We start from the raw sequence: 23895 nt of genomic DNA on the forward strand, positions 1-23895 counted from the left end.
CTCCAAGAAGCAGCCCCCGCGGGCTCAGTTCCGGGAGCCGGAATTCGGCCGCCTAGTGTTTGGTGTATGCTCTGATAGTAGCAGGGTCCAAGAAGCAGCCTCCGCGGGCTCCGCAGCCCTGAGCCAGGGCGGTTCCGGGACGGTTCCGGGAGCCGGAACTCGGCCGCTCTGTGCTCGGTGTAAGCTCCTACAAGTGTAAGCTCCAAGAAGCAGTCCCCGCGGGCTCAGTTCCGGGAGCCGGAACTCGGCCTCTTGGTGTTTCGTGTTTGCTCTGATATTAGCAGGGTCCAAGAAGCAGCCTCCGCAGGCTCCGCAGCCCGGAGCCAGGGCGGTTCCGGGACGGCTCCGGGAGCCGGGACTCGCCCCGCGCTCCGTGTTCACTCCGATAAGATCAGATTTTAAGAAGCCCCCAGGCGCTGAACCCTAGCAATCTGTCTGCAAGCCGCAGGCGAATTGCAGCCTGAAATTACCTGTTCTATGGCTGAATGAGCTGCGGTCAGTCAAAAACAGGTGTGGTGACGTCAGTTTACCAACATGGTGGCTGCTGGCCTCCTCTGTGGTCTCCTGCTTGTACTTTTTAAATTACTGAATTACCCTTTTGCTTACTCTCCCATTTGAGGAGCCCTTTATCTGACCTGTCTTCTTCATAACTTACTTAATATGCATCAAATTTGTTTGTTTTCTAAAGCTTGTAGTCTTCCAGTTTAACACAACTCCAGATGTCAGAGTTAAGCCTCTCTGACACCCCTCTCTATTTTCCCCATCCCACAGCCTCCCAATTTATTTAAAGGAACATTCAGCAGAACAAGATTTCCTAGTAGAGCCATACAGTGGCTTATTCATAAAGTGCACTGGGGATCTCCTAAAGAAGGATGAGGGGCAACTATGACATGATCCTTTCTATGATTCTTTTGTGTGAATTCAACATCTGCATTGATGTTCCTGGAAATATTCTGACCTCTTAGCTCTATAACTCCAACTTTTTATCATTTACCAGAATGACCACATTTTGTTTCTCTATTATTCTGTACCAGTTTACGTCTAAGAAAAGAAATAGGAATGCCTTTATGCCAGAGACTTGCTTACTATTTGTGAATGTGAACATTCCCATTATTCCTAGTAGAATTAACTTTTGGATTATTTTTCTTCAAGGATGTCTATCCATGGCAACTTTATGTTTATCAGAGACTCTGTTAAAAAAATTACATCCGAATGGACCATACTATTCCAAACACATTCTGCGAAGTCTAGAGCAGATTAGGCTGCTTTCTACCTTGATATGTGATTATACTTTACCAAGTTCAAGATAGTTCATTCTATAGCTACAAGAGAAGCTATTGAAGGATAACCACTACTTTAAAAAAGAAGTCTGAGATTACCTTTTAATATTTAATAGGCACCACTGTGCCTCTGTCTCAGATTGAAATTATGGTTGACTGAAATCCCCACTCTCAACTTGTTTGATGTGTCTGTTTATTTCAGTTTACATTGGTGCATCCTATTCATCCCATTTCTTCCTAACTTTTCTCTTCATTTCGATTTTGCTTAGCTGATACTCAATACTCAATAGCCCATTGTTTTAAGAGCTCTCCAGTATCCTTAAAAAAAATATTCACCCTCCAGATTCCTACTTATGTCAATCCAGCCCTCTCTTATTTTACCCTCAGGTCACTGAGTACTGCTGTTGAAAATCACACAGATATGTGGATTTTTTTAGTCAGTATTTAGTAAGATTTAGTATGTCTGCTTGTTGTTAGCATCATGATTCAAATATTTTATTTAGATTTCATTAGCTGCTTCATATTTTCCTCTTAGACTCCATACATACCCCTTTCTCTGGGTCTCTAAACCAATGGTTTATGTTTAATACATAAACCAGTAACATGGTTGTGTATTATTGTTATCAGGTGCTATGTACTATATATAACCGTATGTGTTATACTTACAGATGACTGTGCACTAGATTTGTTTATACTAGTATCATCATAAACACATAAGTAATGAATAAGGCTAAAAAGTAACAATGTCTAGAATCTTGCTAGGTGATGGGAATTTTTAAGCTTCATTGTAATCTTATGGGATCACTGTCAAACAGGGTCCATTGTTGACTGTAGTGTCATTATGCAGCATGTTACTGAATATACATTATACATCATATATCATATTATCATGGTAATTGGAACCAAAAAATAGAATGAGATTGCCTCAGAGGTGAATATATAAAGAGGAAGTAGAACAAAACTCTAAGGTACTACATTTGGAGAAGTGATAGATAGAATCACTGTTTTTTCCTGAGTTGGTTTTGTTTATTGCCATATTCTGGCATATAATTCAGCAAAGCTCCTATCTAAATATTATTTTTCACTCTTAGAAAATGACCTTGTCTCTCAAATTGCAGGAGAAAAATAAATGCCATCCAATAGAAATTCTTTGACCTTCTGGTCTTGACCAACCATATAGAGATGCTTATATATCTTTGTGTGTGTGTGTGTCTCAGAGAATTAATTCTCTTCATATTTGCTGGTAAAAAATTTTATCCTTGTTCTATACCCCATTTTATCTTCCTTATCTGAAGACTTTGATCTATTAACCTTCTTTCCTTTGTTGGTACTGTTACAGTTTGAATGTCCCCTCTAAAACTCATGTTGGTATTAATTGCCACTGTGACAACACTAAGAGATGGGAGAGAGGTGATTAAGTCACTGTAATGGATTAATGCCATTAAAGTGGGAGTGGGTAGGTTATCAAAGAAGTGGGTCAGTTATGGGAGTGGGTTCCTGGTAGAGAGGATGAATTTGGTCTTACTTCCTGTCTGTCTTATACACTCACTTGACCTACCACCTTGTGATGATGCAGCACAAAGGCCCTTGCCAGATGCCAGCACTCTTAGGTTTCCTAGCTCCTGTGACTGTGAGCCACATAAATCTATTTTCTTTATAAATTACCTAGCCTTTGATATTCTATTATAGCAGCAAAGAGTGGACCAGAAGTATTTTTCTTCAACATAAACCTATAATGTTTCTCCCATTTAAAACTAATATTCTCTCCTGTCTCTTGTTTTCTTTCTCTCTTCCATAACTCCTGTCTAACTTTTGTCTTATCTCTTTACTCCTCATTGTCAAACTCCTTGGAAGGATAGTCTGTCCCTTTTTTGTAACTAATGCATTCAAAAGTGGTCAGAGGTCAATAGTGATATATTCTTTCTAAATCCAATGGACATGTTTTATTATTTATCTTTCTTTGCTTTCCCTCCATACATGGGAATATTGATGACTTCCTTTGAAAATTCTCTTCTTTCTTGGATTCTATGACATCCTTCTTTCCTAATTCTGTTGTGAAGTTTAGAAATGAAAATTAGTGCATGAATACAGATTTAAAAACCAGTGACATACTATCAGTGGCAACTGGAACCAAAGAATTGATTAGATCCTGGAATTGTACATTATTTAGAGAGAAGAGGGCCTAAAACAGAATTCCAAGGAACTCAAATATTTAGGAAATTGGAGCAGCTATTCTTTTTCTTATTCTTTTTGGGAAATTTCTCTTTGTTGCCCAAAATTCCATTTTACCTGTTTTTTCCCCTCATAATCATCCAGACCTCTCTGGTGTATGTCTATGACTTCAGTGATCACTGATACTCTAATTATTCTGAATCTTTACCTTGGATTAGATACTTTTATTAAATACCTATATTTATAATTACTCATAGAGTATCTTCACAATCAAATCCCCAAATTTCTTGTATTCTTCCAGTTAGATTCAGGTAACTCTTCTTTTTTGTATAGTCATGTATATGTTTCTCTATTGGGGCATTTTTTTTCACATTGATGCATTATTGTGTTTTCCCCACTATCTCTTACTAGGTCAGTGGCTTCTTGAAAATATCTGTATTTTTAATTTATATATTGTCCAAGATTTTCCACCATGCACATAGTAATCACTCTTACTTTGTTTCTAATATGAGTGCATGAATTTATTCAGGATGCTATGAACTTTATTCACTTTAAATAAAAATTTGATAATTTTTCAGTTATTTTCATTGTTTTGAGAAATAATATCCTTTGGGCATGGTCTAGTATAACTATTATTGAGCACCTTTAGAGTTATGAAATTTAAGGTCAGTAAGTTTATGTGTCAAAAGTTTACAAAATAGTGAACTGGGAAGAAAACAGATTTTCCAACTTTGCAAATACACTCCAATTAGTAAGCCATATTTTACCATATACTCAGAAAGAACCTTCAACATTATCAATGATCTTTTAAACTTGGGGGTAAAAAATCAGCAATTTTCTCTCATTTAACTTTGTTTCTGGTGGTACATTTTGGTAAATTATTTCATCATCTGCATCCATTTCTAGTTTTTTCTTTTCTAGAAATTGAGTTATAATCCCAGAGCGTGTTATGGTGGTGAAAAGGTTGGGATTAATTGTCATGTCAATTGAACTAGTTTGGGTGATCTTACTAAAAGTTAGAGTTGATAGTATTCATTTGGAAAGCAAGCAATTTTTTTTTTTTTGACAATTAAGGCAGGAAAATCGTTAATGTTATATCTAGCTGTTCCAACTATAATTTGTTGATTACAGCTGTTTCATGAATTCTCAGGAACAACTCAAGTGCTGCACACTGCTTAGAAAGAAAATTCAGTGTGTATTTGTTATCACAATGTGCTGATTGTTGCAGCTTGCCCAGGGCTAAACTTGCTGTAATAAAAACTTCTAGATTGGAACATAGTGATGGCATTTATGTTATTAGTCTCTTAAGTTGTTTATTCATTGTATAAACCCTAAACAAATAGGTTCCAGGTTGAAAACCTCAGAAAGCTCTGTCACTAGGCATTGGTGGGTTCTCTTGTGTGGATTCTTTGAAGAGTATGTCAGCTGAAGTCTTATGTCAGTTGAAGTCTTACAGTCAGCAATGGAATCTCAATTTTTTTTTTTTTTTTTGGTAAGGGGTATACAGGGATTAACCCCAGGGGCACTCAACCACTGATCTATATACCCAGCCCTTTTTATATTTTATTTAGAGACAGGATCTCATTGAGTTGGTTAGGGCTTTGCTAGGTTACTGAGGGTGGCTTTGAACTCTTGGTTATTTTGCCTCAGCCTCTGGAGCTGCTGAGATTACAGGCATGTGCCACTGTGTCCAGCCAGGAATCTGAATCTTAAGTAGCTGAAGGCACTGGATTAAAATGGTGTACATCTTCTGACTCTGTCCAGATCATTGTATTGAACTCACTTTGGTAGATGCCTTTCTATGTTGTTATTTTTAAAGACTCACTGTGAGTTCCTTGCCCTTTGGATCCTTACTGCCTTCTAAAATGGCTTTAAATCAGGGAAACTGGACTGATTGAATCAGCATGGTACTCAAGAAAATTGGAAAAAGGCTCAAGGAGAAATAACTAAACCTTTCTCATAAATGCAATCTAGTATACTTTTAACAAATCAATCGTAAGTTAGGAAATAGCCATGTTTGTCTGAATGGAAGGCTTAATAGATTTCCTTCACATATTCCAGTGTCTGACTACATTTGTCCCTTTTTAAATTCATAGTGGCATCATTGAGAATGGCAATGCCTTTGAGTGCGTTCTAAGGAACTGGTTGTGGAGACATGCTAAAGGAAAAAACAGAATAGGAAAAAATAAAATAAAGATGCGGGGAGTAGGAAATTGGAGGTGGAAAGGGTAAAGGATGAGTAATAAAAGCCCATTCAGTGTTTATGTCCACATTCCAATGGCTGTTTTCTTTTTAGGAAAGGATAAGCATTCTTTATTTTCCAGCTTTCACTTATGTGTCTTTGGATCACATAGCAGATGAACAGAATTTTTTTCATCCCTACCAGTGAAGCTATTAATATCATCACTTAGCATCCTTTAGAAGATCTACATTTGGAAGTAATATATAGAATTTCGCTCCTTTTTATCTTTTTCTTGAATTATTTTTTATTAGACAAAATGAAGAGAACCTAAGACAATTTTTCTTTGAGGGAGAATGATTCAACAACTTCAAGGAAAAAAGTTTATATATGGCCTTGTTATAATTGCTATACGTATTCAAAAAAAAATGGGCCTTCAGGCAACTTCCTGAAATAAAGAAAAAAGTTTTTCTTAGTCATAGGAAAAAAATGTAGTACATTCTTATTAGGAAATTTGTAAAGTCAGAAAAAAATAGGAAAAGAAGTCTATCTATCCACTACACCAATAATCTGTCAGGAGTAGTTATAATAGTCCTAAGTGGCCTTTTGTTTTCTTAATTCTTGGGCCTGTTGATAACTGAAAAACCTGAAATTTTGTTCCTGAAGGTCATATTTTAAGTAATACCTATTATATGTCTTATTTAAACTATGTGCCTATGGACTAATACTATTTGAAAAACTATGATAATTACACTTAAGTTCATTTTATTCTAAATTTATGCATAGAGCTAGAAATTCCTGACCAAGAGAGTACTGACAATTACCTAGTGAATTTACTGTTATACCTAATGATTTTATTGTATTACCTTGGATCTTAAGCTGTAATAACTATATAAATAAACAATGATAAATAAACTGGTACATAAATTTCTTGACCACACTGCCTAATGAAATTAATAATGAACTACATTGGAAAAAGTTTAGAAATTTCCTATACTATATCTTATAATTTTTCTTTATTCAATAGAATGATATTAATGTTATTTTGGCATTATTGAACAAGAATTAATTCATACCATTGTTTTGCTTGTGTTCTTACTAGATTCTAGATTGCTTACTGCTAATAGTTTGAACATATATGTGGTCTTTTTGTGGGGTGAACATGGGTCTTGGAAGAATGAAAGCTCATTTTATCTTTTTCTTGAAAAAAATCAAATCCACATTTGTGCTAATTTTACTCCAACCATATTTTGTTTCTAAATGCTAATATTCAGAAGGATCAAGGGAAAAATAATGATTATACCCTTAAAAATTTTTCCATTGAATTTGTTATTTGGATATTCTAAATTATTAGCATTTTTAGCTCTTTAGCAATGGTATCATTGTCATAAATAACTATAATAGATTTCTCAAAGAACCAGACATCTTGGTCACCAGAATACTTATCCATATTCTTTCTGAACTCCTAAGGACTAATGGTAGCATATAATTATAGGTATCTTTGTCAATGATGCTCTTCCTCTCTGCTTGCCATTTTGACTCTTCCAGTAATTTCATTTTTAATACTTTTTTTTAGTAAAGGGATACCATATCATTGTTTTGTTTATTTTATTTTTATGTGGTGCTGAGGATTGAACCCAGTGCCTCACATGTTCTTGGCAAGTGCTCTACAACTGAGCTACAACCCCAGCCCCCAGTAATTTTATTTTTTAAGAGAAGGTTTACAAGCCCAGTGTGGTGGTGCGTGCCTGTAATCCCAGCTGCTAAGAGGCTGAGGCAGGAGGATTGCAAGTTGAAAGTCAGCCTTAGCCATTTAGTGAGGCCCTAAGCAACTTAGCAAGACCCTGTCACACAACAAAACATAAAAAGGGCTGGGAATGTGGCTCAATGGTTACGTGCTCCTGGGTTCAATCCCTGTTTGGAAAAAAAAAAGAGTATGTTTGCTTTCCAATTAACCTTTATAGACTGATTTGTTGAGTATGAGTTTTGCTTTAATGTATGCCCAGTTGTCCCTCCAGTATTTGGTACTGATAAATATTCAGTAAAATGTTTGTTGAATAAAGAAATATTTTTTAGTATTCCTATTTCCATGACACAATACTTATAAAACCATAATTCTCTTAGGTGGATGTGACTGCTAGATATTTTTCTCAGGTTCTATGGTTGGGCAAAAGTTCAACTAGCCCAGCGATTCCAAGCTTGCCTACCCATAGGACTAGCTTGGGAAGCTGATTATACATAGATTCCAAGCCTCACCCCAAACCTGCTGAGTTACAATCTCTTGGTGATCTGTATCATCAGGCAAGTCTGGGAAACTTAAAACTAGTGAGACTTCACTAGGAGTATGATCTATACATAATTACATATTGGTGTTATATGAAAGATTTATGAATGTGAATTGGGTTGATAGTATTGATTTATTTTTAATGCTATCATCAATTAAAGTTTCAGAAGAGAAAATTTCTGATATTCTCTTTAAATTTCAGCTTCCATAAGCCTTCAGTTTAAGTAACATTTATACTTATTGTTTTTTGACTATTTACCATGTACAATATGCTATCTTAATCATTTTTCTGTATTTACTAATATTAATATAGAGAGCTAAAATAATTTTTCGCAAGTTAAGTCAGTAACCAGTGGAAAGCTTGGATTTGAACCTAAGAAGCCACATTTTAGAACCCACACTATTAATCCTGCAAAATGTTGTCAAAAATCACCAAATACTATGCCTTACTATATTATCAGGCTATACTAAGTACTTCATGTACTTTAATTTATTTACTAATCTTGTAATATTAAGAAAGTAGTAGGCTGGGAATATAGCTCAGTTGGTAGAATGCTTGGGTCATGTGCACAAGCCCTGGGTTCAATACCCAGCACTACACACACACACACACACACACACACACAGTATTAAGAAAGGCAGGTTCAGAGAGAATAAATAATTTTCCCAGAGTTATCCTGCAAGTAAATGGTAGAACAAATGTGTTTTGAAACTAGGTTGGCTCAATTCCAGAACCTTGTTTTCTTAACCACTCAACCCTACATGCAAGAATGACATGTTTGAATTTGCCAATATCTTGTCATCCTTCTGTATTTCCTATTGATAGTAGTAGTTACTGGTGGTGGTGATGGGGTTCTGGAAGGTAACTGTATAAAATTTTAATGTCTACATTAAATAATGCTTATTTTAGCAGAGATTCTAAAATACGTTAGAATTCCTTATCTTAGAAAGATTTTAAAAGAATGAATTGGTTACTCTTATCTGTTACCAACTGGTTGAAGGAGAGGAAAAAAAGGATTAACATACTTTCAAGGTATTCTTAACCCTATATTTCTTAATATTAAAGGAAAGTCTTTACTTCACAAATACTTAAGCATTTTGTGGCCATTTGATAAATAGTTTCATTTTCCTTCATTTGATCATTAAATATTTGTTTTGTCACACGTAACATTTTTCTTTTAACTTTGAAATGACAGATCAATTCACTTTCACATATTTATTAACAATTTAGTTTGAACTGCTTTGTTTTTCCTTGTTATTTCTTCCCAAGTGAAGGTGAAGTGTTAATTTTTTTTTTAATGGCTCCTACTACTATCTATGTCTGGGATTTCTAAGGAAGGGTGAAGAATTGGAAATGTGTGAATGAAATCTGTCTGGGGAAGGAAATGTTTAAGGTGTTTGTGAAGTACTGCACTTCTTCTAGGTTCACTTCTATTGCACTATAATATACATTGAAGCCTGATTTTTCACTCAGGCTAACCCTTTAAGGACTTTAGTCAACATTCATAGAGGTAGAAACATGTTAACTGAGTTCTTGTAGCTGGAAAAGATCAGCAATTGATAGACTATGAAATAAGTTTAAACTCATGGACTCCAAGATGGCCGCGAATAGAGTGCATCACACCCCGTGTATCACGCCACTGCGCAGGTGAATAACGAGTTAGAACGACAAAAAACTATCTTGTTAGGAACTTACAGCAAAATGGGGGTGCACCGAAACCTAGAGGAAGGATTTCCAGCACCGAGGTCCGGTAATTGAGTCTCAAACACGAGCCAACTGTGCGACCGGAGATCTGGGCTGACTGATCCGTGTGGCCCGCCCCGCGGCTAAAGACGGCGGGGCGCCGCCGAGAAGTGACCAGCAGGCAGGGAGAAATGTTGCTGTGGATTCTGTGGAATCCTCCTGGCTGAACCCTCACTGAGCCCCGGGCTGAGTTCGGGATTTCAGATGGGGAAGGAAGCGGTACAGTTCTATCCTCCACAATGGAAACTCCACCAAGGAAACCAGCGGCCACCATCTTGGAGAGCTGAAGTAACCACCACCACTCTCCGACAGTGACAATAAAACAGGTGTGTGTTACTCAGCTCATCTCCCATACAGCGGGGAATTTGCATAAAATCTCTCCTAGGCTTTCCAGGGGAGGGATTATCAGAGCGAGCCTGCATAAAGACGCGGGGAAAACTAGAGACACCTGACCTTCAACTCCCTCTCCCATCAGCAGCGAAAATGAAACCTGTCTTGCCAGCGCTGGGGGAGGGGCAAGCGGAAAAAATCAAAACAATAGAGTGCCGGGGTTCCCAATAGCCACCCTCCACACCCAACAAACGGCAGGCCCAGAGTACAGTTTGAACTGCCGAGAGGCATCACTCAGAGGAAATCTGGTCTAGCAGGAGAAACCAGGGGACTAGAGGCCAGGCCCTCGCTACTGGGCGGCTGGAGACCGCACGCCCGCCGGCTACAGTCCACCCGCTGCTCGCGTGACTGGGCGGCTGGAGACTGCCCGCCCGCCAGCGACCAACCGCGCGACTGGGCAGCTAGAGATCGCCCGCCCACCGGCGACAGCCCACGCCCTGCCCGCGCGACTGGGCGGCTAGAGATCGCCCATCCACCTGCAACAGCCCACCCGCTGCCCGCACAACTGGGCGGCTGGAGACCGCCCGCCCGCCAGCGACAGATCGCCCGCCGGCTGCCTGTGCGACTGGGCGGCTGGAGTCTGCCCGCCTGCCGGCAACCGGGAGCTGAAACCAACCAGAGACAGTGCAGTCCCACCCCCCCATTCGGACACCCCGGCAAGGAGCCTGGGGCCCACCATAGCAGAGAGGTGACGTCACTGGAGCTTGGCCATCGGAATTCCTTCCCAGCGGAATCCACTTTAGCAGGCATAGTCTACCAACACAAAGGAGAGACAACAGAGATATACCAAACCAAAACAAATCTATAGAAGAGAGCAGAAACACAGCAATCAAATAGAGCTGGAAAGTAACGTGAACATCATGAAGAAACAAGGGAAAAAAGGAGTACAAACAATGCAGGACAACTTAAATCTACAGGAGGACCTAGAAGCATCAGAAACATGGATAGGGAAAGAACTCAAGACATACCTAACTCAGATGGAAAGGAATATTAGAGAAGACATAAGACAGCAAGTCCAAGCAATAAAAGTATATTTTGAAAATGAATTAAACAAACAAATTCAAATGGCAAAGAATGAGCTTTACCAGGAGATTGAGATCTTAAAAAAAAAAATCAAACAGTAATCCTAGAAATGCAGGAAACCATAAACCAAATTAAAAACTAAAACGAGAATATTACAAATAGACTAGATCAAGTAGAAGTCAGAACATCAGGTAATGAAGACAAAGTTTATCAACATGAAAAGAATATGGTCAACACAGAAAAGATGCTTAAATCCCACGAGCAATCTATTCAAGAGATATGGGATGTCATAAAAAAAACAAATTTCAGAATCATCGGGATAGAAGAAGGCATAGAGATTCAAACCAAAGGAATGGACAACCTATTAAATGAAATAATTCTAGAAAACTTCCCAGAGATGAAAGATGGAATGCATTGCCAAATCCTGGAAGCCTACAGGACCCCAAACATTCAAAACTGTAATAGACCAACTCCAAGACATATAATTATGAAGATATCCAACATACAGAACAAGGAGAGAATATTAAAAGCTACGAGAAAAAGGAGGCAGATTACATTCAGGGGTAAACCAATTAGGTTAACGACTGATTTTTCATCACAGACTTTGAAAGCGAGAAGATCCTGGAACAATGTATTTCAAATGCTGAAAAATAATGGATTCCAACCAAGAATACTGTATCCAGCAAAATTAAGCTTCAGATTTGACAATGAAATTAAAATCTTTCATGATAAACAAAAGCTAAAATAATTTGCAGCCAGAAAACCAGCACTGCAAAGCATTTTGAGCAAAATACTACAAGAAGAGGAATTGAAAAATAGTGCCCAAAACTAACAGCGGGAGGTATCTCAGTAAATGGGGAGGAAAATAACCAAAAAGTAAAAACTAACCAAACTAAAATAAATAAATAAATAAACATGACTGGAAGTACAAATCATATTTCAATTGTAACCTTAAATGTTAATGGACTACACTCACCAATCAAGAGACATAGTCTAGTAACCTGGGTCAAAAAACAAATCCAACAATATGCTGCCTTCAGGAGACTCATATGATAGGAAAAGACATACACAGGCTGAAGGTAAAAGGTTGGGAAAAATCATACCACTCACATGGCCCCCAGAAGCAGGCAGGAGTGGCCATACTCATATCGAATAAAATCAACTTCAAACCTAAGTTAATCAAAAGGGATAAAGAAGGACACTATATACTGTTAAAAGGAACCATCCACCAACAAGACATAACAATTATCAATTTGTATGCACCAAACAATGGAGCTGCAACGTTCATAAAACAAACTCTCCTCAAGTTCAAGAGTCAAATAGACTACAACACAATAATTATGGGTGACTTCAACACACCGCTCTCGCCATTAGACAGATCCTCTAGACAAAAGCTGAATAAAGAAACTATAGACTCAATAGCACAATCAATAACCTAGACTTAACCGACATATATAGAATATATCAACCAACATCAAGTGGATACACGTTCTTCTCAGCAGCACATGGATCCTACTCAAAGATAGACCATATATTATGCCATAGGGCAACTCTTAGTAAATATAAAGGCGTGGAGATAATACCATGCACCATATCTGATCATAATGGAATGAAACTGGAAATCAATGATAAAAGAAGGAAGGAAAAATCCTACATCACATGGAAAATGAACAATATGTTACTGAATGATCAATGGGTTACAGAAGACATAAAGGAGGAGATAAAAAAATTCTTAGAGACAAATGACAATACAGACACAACATTCCAGAATCTATGGGACACAATGAAAGCAGTTTTAAGAGGGAAATTCATTTCTTGGAGTTCTTTCCTCAAAAAAAGAAAAAAACCAACAAATAAATGAATTCACACTACACCTCAAAAACCTAGAAAAGGAAGAGCAAAACAACAGCAAATGTAGTAGAAGACAAGAAATAATTAAAATTAGAGCAGAAATCAACGAAATTGAAACAAAAAAATTGAAAAAATTGATAAAACTAAAAGTTGGTTCTTTGAAAAAATAAATAAGATTGACAGGCCCTTAGCCATGCTAACGAAGAGAAGAAGAGAGAGAACTCAAGTTACTAACATATGGGATGAAAAAGGCAATATCACAACAGACACTACAGAAATACAGAAGATAATTAGAAAGTATTTTGAAACCCTATATTCCAATAAAATAGAAGATAGAGAAGATATCGATAAATTTCTTAAGTCATACAATCTGCCCAGATTGAGTCAGGAAGACACACACAATTTAAACAGACCAATAACAAAGGAAGAAATAGAAGAAGCCATCAAAAGACTACCAACAAAAAAGAGCCCTGGACTGGATGAGTATAGAGCGGAGTTTTACAAAACCTTCAAAGAAGAATTAATACCAATACTTTTCAAGCTATTTCAAGAAATAGAAAAAGAAGGAGCTCTTCCAAATTCATTCTATGAGGCCAATATCACCCTGATCCCGAAACCAGACAAAGACACTTCAAAGAAAGAAAACTACAGACCAATATCTCTAATGAACTTGGATGCAAAAATTCTCAATAAAATCCTGGCGAATCGAATACAAAAGCATATCAAAAAAATTGTGCACCATGATCAAGTAGGATTCATCCCTGGGATGCAAGGCTGGTTCAATATACGGAAATCAATAAATGCTATTCACCACATCAATAGACTTAATGACAAGAACCATATGATCATCTCGATAGATGCAGAAAAAGCATTCGACAAAGTACAGCATCCCTTCATGTTCAAAACACTAGGAATAACAGGAACTTACCTCAACATTGTAAAAGCTATATATGCTAAACCTCAGGCTAGCATCATCCTAAATGGAGAAAAACTGAAGGCATTCCCTCTAAAATCTGGAACAAGACAGGGATGCCCTCTATCACCACTTCTATTCAATTTAGTTCTTGAAATACTAGCCAGAGCAATTAGACAGACAAAAGAAATTAAAGGCATAAAAATAGGAAAAGGAGAACTTAAATTATCGCTATTTGCGGATGACATGATAATATATTTAACAGACCCAAAAGGGTCTACAAAGAAACTGCTAGAGTTAATAAATGAATTCAGCAAAGTGGCAGAATATAAAATCAACACGCATAAATCAAAGGCATTCCTGTGTATCAGCAACAAAACTTCTGAAATGGAAATGAGGAAAACCACTCCATTCACAATATCCTCAAAGAAAATAAGATACTTGGGAATCAACCTAACAAAAGAGGTGAAAGATTTATACAATGAAAACTACAGAACCCTAAAGAGAGAGATAGAAGAAGATCTTAGAAGATGGAAAAATGTACCCTGTTCATGGATAGGCAGAACTAACATCATCAAAGTGGCGATATTACCCAAAGTTCTCTACAGGTTTAATGCGATGCCAATCAAAATCCCAACGGCATTTCTTGTAGAAATAGATAAAGCAATCATGAAATTCATATGGAAAAACAAAAGACCCAGAATAGCAAAAGCAATTCTAAGCAGGAAGTGTGAATCTGGAGGTATAGCGATACCAGAGTTCAAACTGTACTACAGAGCAATAGTAACAAAAACAGCATGGTACTGGTACCAAAACAGGCAGGTGGACCAATGGTACAGAATAGAGGACACAGAAACCAATCCACAAAAGTACAACTTTCTTATATTTGATAAAGGGGCTAAAAGCATGCAATGGAGGAAGGATAGCATCTTCAACAAATGGTGCTGGGAAAATTGGAAATCCATATGCAACAAAATGAAACTGAATCCCTTTCTCTCTCCATGCACAAAAGTTAACTCAAAATGGATCAAGGAGCTAGATATCAAATCAGAGACACTGCGTCTGATAGAAGAAAAAGTTGGCTACGATCTACATACTGTGGGGTCGGGCTCCAAATTCCTTAATAGGATGTCCATAGCCCAAGAGTTAATAACAAGAATAAACAAATGGGACTTACTTAAACTAAAAAGTTTTTTCTCAGCAAGAGAAACAATAAGAGAGGTAAATAGGGAGCCTACATCCTGGGAACAAATTTTTACCCCTCACACTTCAGATGGAGCCCTAATATCCAGAATATATAAAGAACTCAAAAAATTAAACAATAAGATAACAAATAACCCAATCAACAAATGGGCCAAGGACCTGAACAGACACTTCTCAGAGGAGGACATACAATCAATCAACAAGTACATGAAAAAATGCTCACCATCTCTAGCAGTCAGAGAAATGCAAATCAAAACCACCCTAAGATACCATCTCACTCCAGTAAGATTGGCAGCCATTATGAAGTCAAACAACAATAAGTGTTGGCGAGGATGTGGGGAAAAGGGTACACTTGTACACTGCTGGTGGGACTGCAAATTGGTGCAGCCAATTTGGAAAGCAGTATGGAGATTCCTGGGAAAGCTGGGAATGGATCCACCATTTGACCCAGCTATCGCCCTTCTTGGACTATTTCCTGAGGATCTTAAAAGAGCGTACTATAGGGATACTGCCACATCAATGATCATAGTGGCACAATTCACAATAGCTAGACTGTGGAACCAACCTAGATGCCCTTCAATAGATGAATGGATAAAAAAAAAATGTGGCATTTATACACAATGGAGTATTACTCTGCACTAAAAAATGACAAAATCATGGAATTTGCAGGGAAATGCATGGCATTAGAGCAGGTTATGCTAAGTGAAGCTAGCCAATCCTTAAAAAACAAATGCCAAATGTCTTCTTTGATATAAAGAGAGCAACTAAGAACAGAACAGGGAGGAAGAGCATGAGGTAAAGATTAACATTAAACAAAGACGAGTTGGGGGAGGGAAAGGGAGAGAGAAGGGAAAGCATATGGAAATGGTAGGAGACCCTCAATGTTACACAAAATTACATATAAGAGGTTGTGAGGGGAAGGGCGGGGGAAACAAGGGAGAGAATTGAACAACAGCAGATGAGGTAGAGAGAGAAGATGGGAGGGGAGGGGATGGGGGATAGTAGGGGATAGGAACGGTAGCAGAATACAACAGTCACTAATATGCTATTATGTAAAAATGTGAGTGTGTAACCGATGTGATTTTGCAATTTGTATTTGGGGTAAAAATGGGAGTTCATCACCCAATTGAGTCAAATGTATGAAAGATGATATGTCATGAGCTTTGTAATGTTTTGAACAACCAATAAAAAAAATAAAATAAAATGAGTATGTGCTCTAAAAAATTAAACAAACAAATAAAAAAGTTTAAACTCATGAAAAAAACAGAGATTAGATCTCCCTCCTCTCTAAAGCAAGGACATGCTAATTTGGATTCACATCTAGAAGGAAATAGCCTGGGTGTTGCAATTTGCTTTTATACTTACAGAAGACTGTAGTTGCCTGAGACATGTACCTGGCTGTTAACACTTTATCTTTCCCACCATCAGTAGCTAATTCACAATGTCCCTGGTGCTTATACACTGGATTCATTTTAGTAATTCTGTCTTTGACTTAACAAGTAATCATCTAGGACTGGGATGTTGATCAGTGGTAGAGAACATGCCCAGTGTACAAGTGTGTAGGAGGCCCAGAGTTCATTCCTCACCATTGAAAGCAAAACAAAAATAAGAAAGACAAACAAAGAAATAATCATCTAGATAGTTATTCATTTCAAACAAACAAACAAGGGCTTATTAACAACAATGCAAAGAAGACTTCTTAATTTCTAAAATGTTTAAGATAATGTTTAAAAAGAAATCTTTATTTCTTTTCCTTTCTAGCATTTGACATTCCCACTTGCTCTTTTAGGGGAAGATAGCAGGGAAATATAATGGGCACTCTCCTGTGTTAGGGAGAGAGAGAAATATGCCTTTGTTAGCATTTGCCTCTGTAAAATTAGTGCATGGTATAGAGGGGAAACAGGAAAGCCGACAAAGCCTGTTGATCTTGTTTCTCTGCTTACCATTTTTTGTCACACTGTTTTCAAATGTCAGTTTTAATGTCAGATCCAGAAAATTGTTTCTTTATCATAAAGGTAAAAATAAAATTTAGTGGGCACTTACTGTGATCTAGGTATGAGTTAAATGCTCTACTTGAAATATATAATTTATTCTACACAATTAAAAAGGCACTATTATTATCCTATTTTATAGAAGGTGAAACTAAGACTTAGAAAGTTTAGCTTATTGCCCAAGGCATATTCCAAATAAGTAGCAGAAACTGGATGCGAACCCAGATCTCTTTATTTCAAAGAAATGCTCTTATTCAGCACCTCAAATATCAATTGTACATGTGGTTTAATAGAGTGTTCATTGTATTTTGTTTTGCACACTTGGCGTCAGCCAGTCAAAACAAAGAGAGCAACACAGAAAGGAAGGTGACCTGGAGTTAAAATACCTGGATTTGGAATCACCTTATTAGTTGGAATTCTCATTGTACTGTTTTTACTTTTTTATACTGAGAAAGCTGCAATATCTATTTGATCTTCAGTTTCTTTCTTCAGTTACAAGAAAAGGAGATAACAGATGTGAGATGTTTGGTAAATTGTCTATGCTATGTATTATGAAGTTAGTAAGAATATTCTACATTTGTAGAAAGCTCTGCAGTTTATAGAAAGCTTCCACCAAGGTTTTTTCAGATGACAGTGATAGAATTGTTTGAAGTTCATTTACTTTTTATTCCTACATCCAACAATGATTTTATGTGTCAACTAGATGCTAAGTATTGCTCCATAAGTTTATGAAATTTAGTAAAATAGGAGTAAAAATAATTCTCTGTCTTCGTGGAGTTTGCATTTTAATGGGAGTGATGGATAATAACCCATGAGTAAAATATCAAGTATATTCAATAATAATAACAATCAATGTAGCATTTAATTCTCACATTGTAAGTATGATGAACCTGTAGTTAGCTCAATGATTAGATAAATATTGTGAGCCATAGATTAGCTGCTTGTTTTTCTATTGTATTTTTTTATATTTATTTTTTAGTTATAGGTGGATACAATATCTTTATTTTATTTTTTGTGGTGCTGAGGATGCAACCCAGTGCCTCATGCATGCAAGGTGAGCGCTCTCCCTCCAAGCCACAACACCAGCCCCTATTGTAAATTTTTAAATGTAAACTAATTACAGTTCAGTAATAACCCTCCAACATTATATTCTTATGATAATAAAGTGATTATGATTTTGATTTAATAATTAGTATGCATCACCAAAATTGGTGAAACCTTTTAAAACACAAGATTCTATGACATGTTGGCTAAAAGTATGTACTTGGCATAGATCTTTAATACCTATCTGTCTTCTTGTATGTCTGGTACATACACTCTGAATAAAGAATTTCAGTAATTCAAAGGTTATTATTTTTTTCAAAATATTATTGAAAAAAAACCAATTTTGGCATTCTTTTCCTTGATAAACTTGGCAGTAGTACTCTCATATTTCTCAAATTCACACAAAGCCATAGGAGACCTGGTACTTTTCCCCTCTGTTATAAGATGATCCTTAGAAGACACAAAGTGATCATGAAGCAGTATTGTAGTAAACCCATACATTAAGATTTGTCTACCAACTCTGAGTTTTAAAAGACTGAAAGCCATAAGACAAATGTTATAAGGCAGTTTATAGCCATTTACTAATGATAACCAGAAGTTATCATTCAGCATCGTAGTACAAAGGTCTGTAAACCTTGAAAGAGAAAGCTACATTTGCCAACAAAGAGTTTTGAGATTTAATCCTGAAAATATCTTCTAGTTACTATCTTAGTAAAAGGATTTTGTTTTGACTAAAATTTATCTTTTAAAGTTACTGAAGTGTTTCTTTTTACTGTATATTTAAGAGAATGGTGAAGGGCTCACACTTAAGAAGTTGACTACTTGTAGCACTGCTTACTAACTATACAAATGCAAGAAGGATTCCATTATAGTTTCAAAGTATATTGAGCATTTTTTCTCCTCTCTCTACTTACTACCATCATTCTGTACTAATTCTTATCCACACAGTAGCAGGAGTTATTTATTACAGTTGAAATCTGAGAGTGTGATTCCCGCAGACTGAGGACTTCCTTCTCTTTTTCATTGTCTTTATCTTCCTCCTTTCTTTCTCTTCCTGCTCTTTCCCTTTCCTGTTAAAAAACCCTCCATTGATTTTTCTCTTAAACTACAATGAAGTCTAGTCTCCTTCCCAGGCTTGCTTTGTTGATCTCTCCTGTATCTTGCTTACTGTGCATGAGACATTCTTTCAATTCTTAAACACACTACTATGATTCCCTTTTTGAAACTTTTAACCCATTCCTGTTTCCTGTGTTCAGAATACTATTCTTCTCATTCATCACACAGCTGATTCTTTATCCATCAGGTCTTAGATTTCTCCTTAGCTATTTAATCTCAATATATTGTCCTGTTGTGCTCATTCAGAGAACCATGTTTTTCTCTATCATGGCACTATCACAAATTTTCATTTTATATTAATTTAGGTTCTGTTTGATATCTGAATTCCTGTACTCTCCAAACTATAATCTCCATGTCTTTTTGGTTTACTGCTGTATACCAGTCCTAAGCATAGTTATTGAGTCGGTGCCCAATAAACCATTGTTAAATGTTGAATGAATAACATATCTCTGACTTTTAAAAGTCATCTGAAAAATAAGAATAGTAATTCCTATCTTTACCATTGTGTGAATTAAATGACAATGAAATATATAAAATACTTAACAAGTCCTCAATGAAAGGCAGTGTCATAGCAGTGGCACCCTAATCACCAGGCACCTTTAAACCCATTGTATGTATAAAATGTCACCAATATCTATGGAATTTATTTTAATAAGAGAGAGTTTTCTTAGGTTTTTGTTTTACCAAGACTTTTCTGGAATAATGCATTAACACTGGTCTCCATATCAAGACAATTAAAATATGGAATTCCATCAGTGACTGCATGCTTTCTAAAGGAATGTAGCTATGAACTAGCCTCGGCTTTGTAATATCAGAATAATCAGAACCCTAGTATACATTCAAGGGTAATTACTTTGGGTAGTAATTGTCTAGACTGCCCTCCCTCTTCTCTAGGCAGCTGGCATTAAAAAAGAAGCACTGCTTTTATGCTTGAACACAATCAGTCTGTAAAATCCCATTATCCCCAACTTCCACACCCTGTGGCTGCATGCTTTCTTTTGAAACTTCTTAAAGAAAAAAATAAAAAATCTTCAAGGGAGACCTCAAGTTCATTTCTAATCTCATTCTACCCATGTAATATAAAAGTAGGGAGTGGGATGGGTACATAATGTGATTTGCTTACCCCTTCACCAGAAATCCTATGATACTTGTGGGAAAGACTGGGTAAAAGTTTTCATAGGTGGAAACACTTTTTCAGTGTGTATTTTGAGATAAAGTTAAATTTAATTTGTTTGATGTTCAAAGAATAGAGCAAGGTTAATTAGGTTATTTTAGTTTTTCTCTTCCATCTATTCAGAATGCCTCTACTATCCGGGAGGTTCTGCTGACTTCCAATGATCTATCTCCTTTTGTCTGTGATCTTCTGTTAATATCCTAGATGAAATGCCCTCTCCTGCTCTGCTTTCTTGTTTCTTGTTCTTTTCCATATGCAAGTATGACCTCTTGTCTAATCTATCTTCTAATTACTTCTCATGGGCCCATCTAACCTTTTTCTTTTGAGTTCCAATTTTCTGTGATTGAAATTTTTCTTCTAAATCTTTCTACAACCTTGCAGAATTGATATCTGTTCCCTGAGGATGACATCTTCCTTGTTATCTTCTCCATCTCTTACTACCAGTATTTAATGAACCTAAGGGAGGGGTGGAGTGTGGAATGTAGGTAGAGATTCTCAAAAATGTTTTCCCCAGCCATGAAAGAACTGACTGTATTTGTTACCTTATTCAAAAAGGAATGTCCTTCCTTTTCCATCTGCTCACCTAACCATCTGCTTATCCAACCTCTTTATCTTTGGGACATTTCTTCATCTTTCTTAGGACCTGTATTACAAACCTTAACTTCATACCAAACCTTTCTCTCTGATTTTTTCTTCTTTACTAGTGATTTTTACCAAAACTATAATTTCTTTGTCACAGCCTTTACTTTGTCTTAGAATTGCAGGCATGATTTGGATCCCCCACCTCTTGAGCCTCTAGGTTTTCTTTTCTTTTATTAAATAAGCTGCCTCTCCTCTTTGTAGATTCCTATCTGTACAACCAATCTTATTCCTGAGATCAATAAATCTCCTTTCTGTATTCACTTTCTTTTTATCTACCTTGTGCCTCCCCATGACCTACTATGACCTCTTCACCTTCCTAGATCTTGGAAAGAGTAGTTTTAATCATTGTTTTCTGCTTTCTTTATCTCCCATTAGCCTTAATACCCCACAGACTTTTGCCTTATTACTCTGCAAATACTGCTTTTATAATCCCCCGAGGGTATTCTTCTTTTTTTCTTTCTTTTTGTGTTCAGTAGTGTCATATGCTATGATCGCATCAGGACTATATTTTTGACATCTTTTAAAAATACTTTTATTTTTGAATTGGTTCTGTTTTCTTCCCACCACAATTTTCTCCTTCTATAACCCCTCCTTTTATTGTTAATTTGTTGTTTTGAATTACTCTCCCTCTTCTACCCTACCTGGTAGATGTCCTTTACCTCATCTCTTTTTTCTCCTCTCTTCCTATTGGTTGTCTCATCTACCCTCTCAACTTTAATAACAACCTCTTGGATATGAATTCTTTTCCTTAATGCTGAGCTTCTGTCTTCAGACTTGATTTTGAACCTATTAAGAGACATAACATAAAAGTATTTTGAATCCCTTAGATGATTTTAATCATCCAAACTAGGTCACTACTGAGGGTTAAAAGTGGGCACTATTATTCATAATTAGCAAATGTAAACCTGAATGTGCACACATCACTCATTCATACCTAATATGTATGTACAAAATATTCTGAAGTCTGCTTCTCCCATCTTCAATCTTTGTTGCTTCACCAGCATTCTACTTACCTGTGCTGAAAATGTTCATCATCTTCAACATTGTACTCTTTCCTGTATCTTTTAAGTATGCCTTTCTTTCTCTGACTTTCTTCCTCCCTTCCCCTTCCTTCCTCCCTTCCCCTTCCTTCCTTCCTTCCTTCCTTCCTTCCTTCCTTCCTTCCTTCCTTTCTTCCTTCCTTTATCTTTGGGACATTAGGAAGGAATATCCTTCCTTTTCCTAACTCCACAGCACTGTCAATGCACTATTCAAGCCCTTATTTCCTTTACTTGAAATATTGCATAGCCTTTTAGCTTGTATATTTGCTCCCAGATTTTCTCTGCATTCTTATGTGTATTTTTATTTCTACAAAATGTTACTAAAGTGCATTGCTTATTGATCCAGGTACTCACAAAGCCTTGGTGAAGAATGTAAATGCAGACATCTTAGCTTGGGATTCAATATACTACAGAGCCTGACATACATATCATTTCCAGTCTTTTTTTTTTTTAATTGTATTTGTACATGGACAACATCCTTTATTTTAATTGTTTATTTTTTATGAGGTGCTAAGTATCAAACCCAATGACTCACATGTGCTATGCAAGCACTCTGCCACTGATCTACAGCCCCAGCCCCATTTCTTGTCTTAACTTCCTTACTTGTATTTCAACTGGACTTTTGGCCTTTCTCGGAACATCTCCTACATCAATGGTCTTTTACAGTATCAAAATTGTCTTTGGAATTTTAAAAAATATAAATGCCCATAGTTAACCTGAGAGATTTTAATTTAGTAAGTCTGTATTGAGGCTTGAGTGTCTTAGTAAAAACCTTCCTAAGTGATTTTGAGCAAAGCGGGGTTTGAGAAACACTGTCCATTTTTCTGTCTTTGTGATTTTGTTAATTATTTTCTTTCCATTGTCAGATCCGCTGTTCTTGCTTTCTTGTTATTCCTTCTTACCCTTCAACACCTAACCCTAATTTTACCTTATTTATGAAGTCTTGGTGATCCATCCAAATAGATGTAATTGCTTCTTCCTCTGTACTTCAGAAGCAATAAACTCTCAGTAGATTATGGTTATGTCCTAAAACTTCTAGACAACACAATTCATGAAGGCAAGGCTTCTGCTATTTATAAAATAGAAACCATTCAATAAGTCATTGGCTTTTAGAGAACTTTGAAATTCTTAATGTTGTTGATAAGTATGTGTTTGTTTTTCCTAATTTGACCAAAAGTCCCAAACCAAAAGGACAGTAATTGTGAATCCAAGACTATGGTAAATGAAGATTTGCTAATCATGCTAAATAGGAGAAAGAAATTATAATTTTAAATGCCACTATTGTTTTCAACAGTGGGTGAACTAATATTAAAGTAAATTCAGTGGTGGATGGTTCCTTCAACATCCAACCTGTAGGTACTGTACAGCGTGTGGATCTGTTTAGATGCCTCATGAAAACTGTCATGTTGGCATGTAGCTGTAAAGTCTACTTTAGTCAGGAACTGTAGTTAGTATTTTTTTTTTTACTAGTACCTTTGGCTCAGGGGAATACTTTAAATAAATCGTCCTTGTCAAAAGATAGAGTATTGTTTTTAATAGGGAAAGTACAGTGATTTTATGCAGTGACAAGTGACTGTGTCTAAAAACTTTTTTTTTTTTTTTTGGTCAAACATTCAACATGGAAGTGATTTTTTTCCTTCTACTTTTATTTTTCACCTAGCTTTCCCACTTGCATTTTTGTTAAATCTATATGCTATTTATTTAGGATTGTCTTTTTTTTTTTTCTTCCTATGATTTTCTATTAGTGCAAGAGTTGGAGTTTATCAGTAAAAAATTGTGAACATTTAGTTTGGGACATATGGAAATATGTGTACAATTTAATGCCTTCTGAGGTGGAGAGGTGGCCCTT

The 23895-nt window shown here is 36.5% G+C and overlaps 1 protein-coding gene across 5 annotated transcripts in view; it reads left to right on the top strand.

The window, feature by feature from the left end:
- The window catches only part of Macrod2 (mono-ADP ribosylhydrolase 2), a 2042921-nt gene that overhangs the window by 286827 nt on the left and 1732199 nt on the right, over positions 1 to 23895 (top strand). The gene's annotated exons all lie outside the window — the stretch shown is intronic.

The sequence above is a fragment of the Marmota monax genome, unplaced genomic scaffold (genome assembly GCF_021218885.2).
Source record: "Marmota monax isolate L192 unplaced genomic scaffold, Marmota_monax_Labrador192_F-V1.1 WCK01_AAM20220418_F8-fsc00005, whole genome shotgun sequence".
NCBI classification, from domain to species: Eukaryota; Metazoa; Chordata; class Mammalia; order Rodentia; family Sciuridae; genus Marmota; species Marmota monax.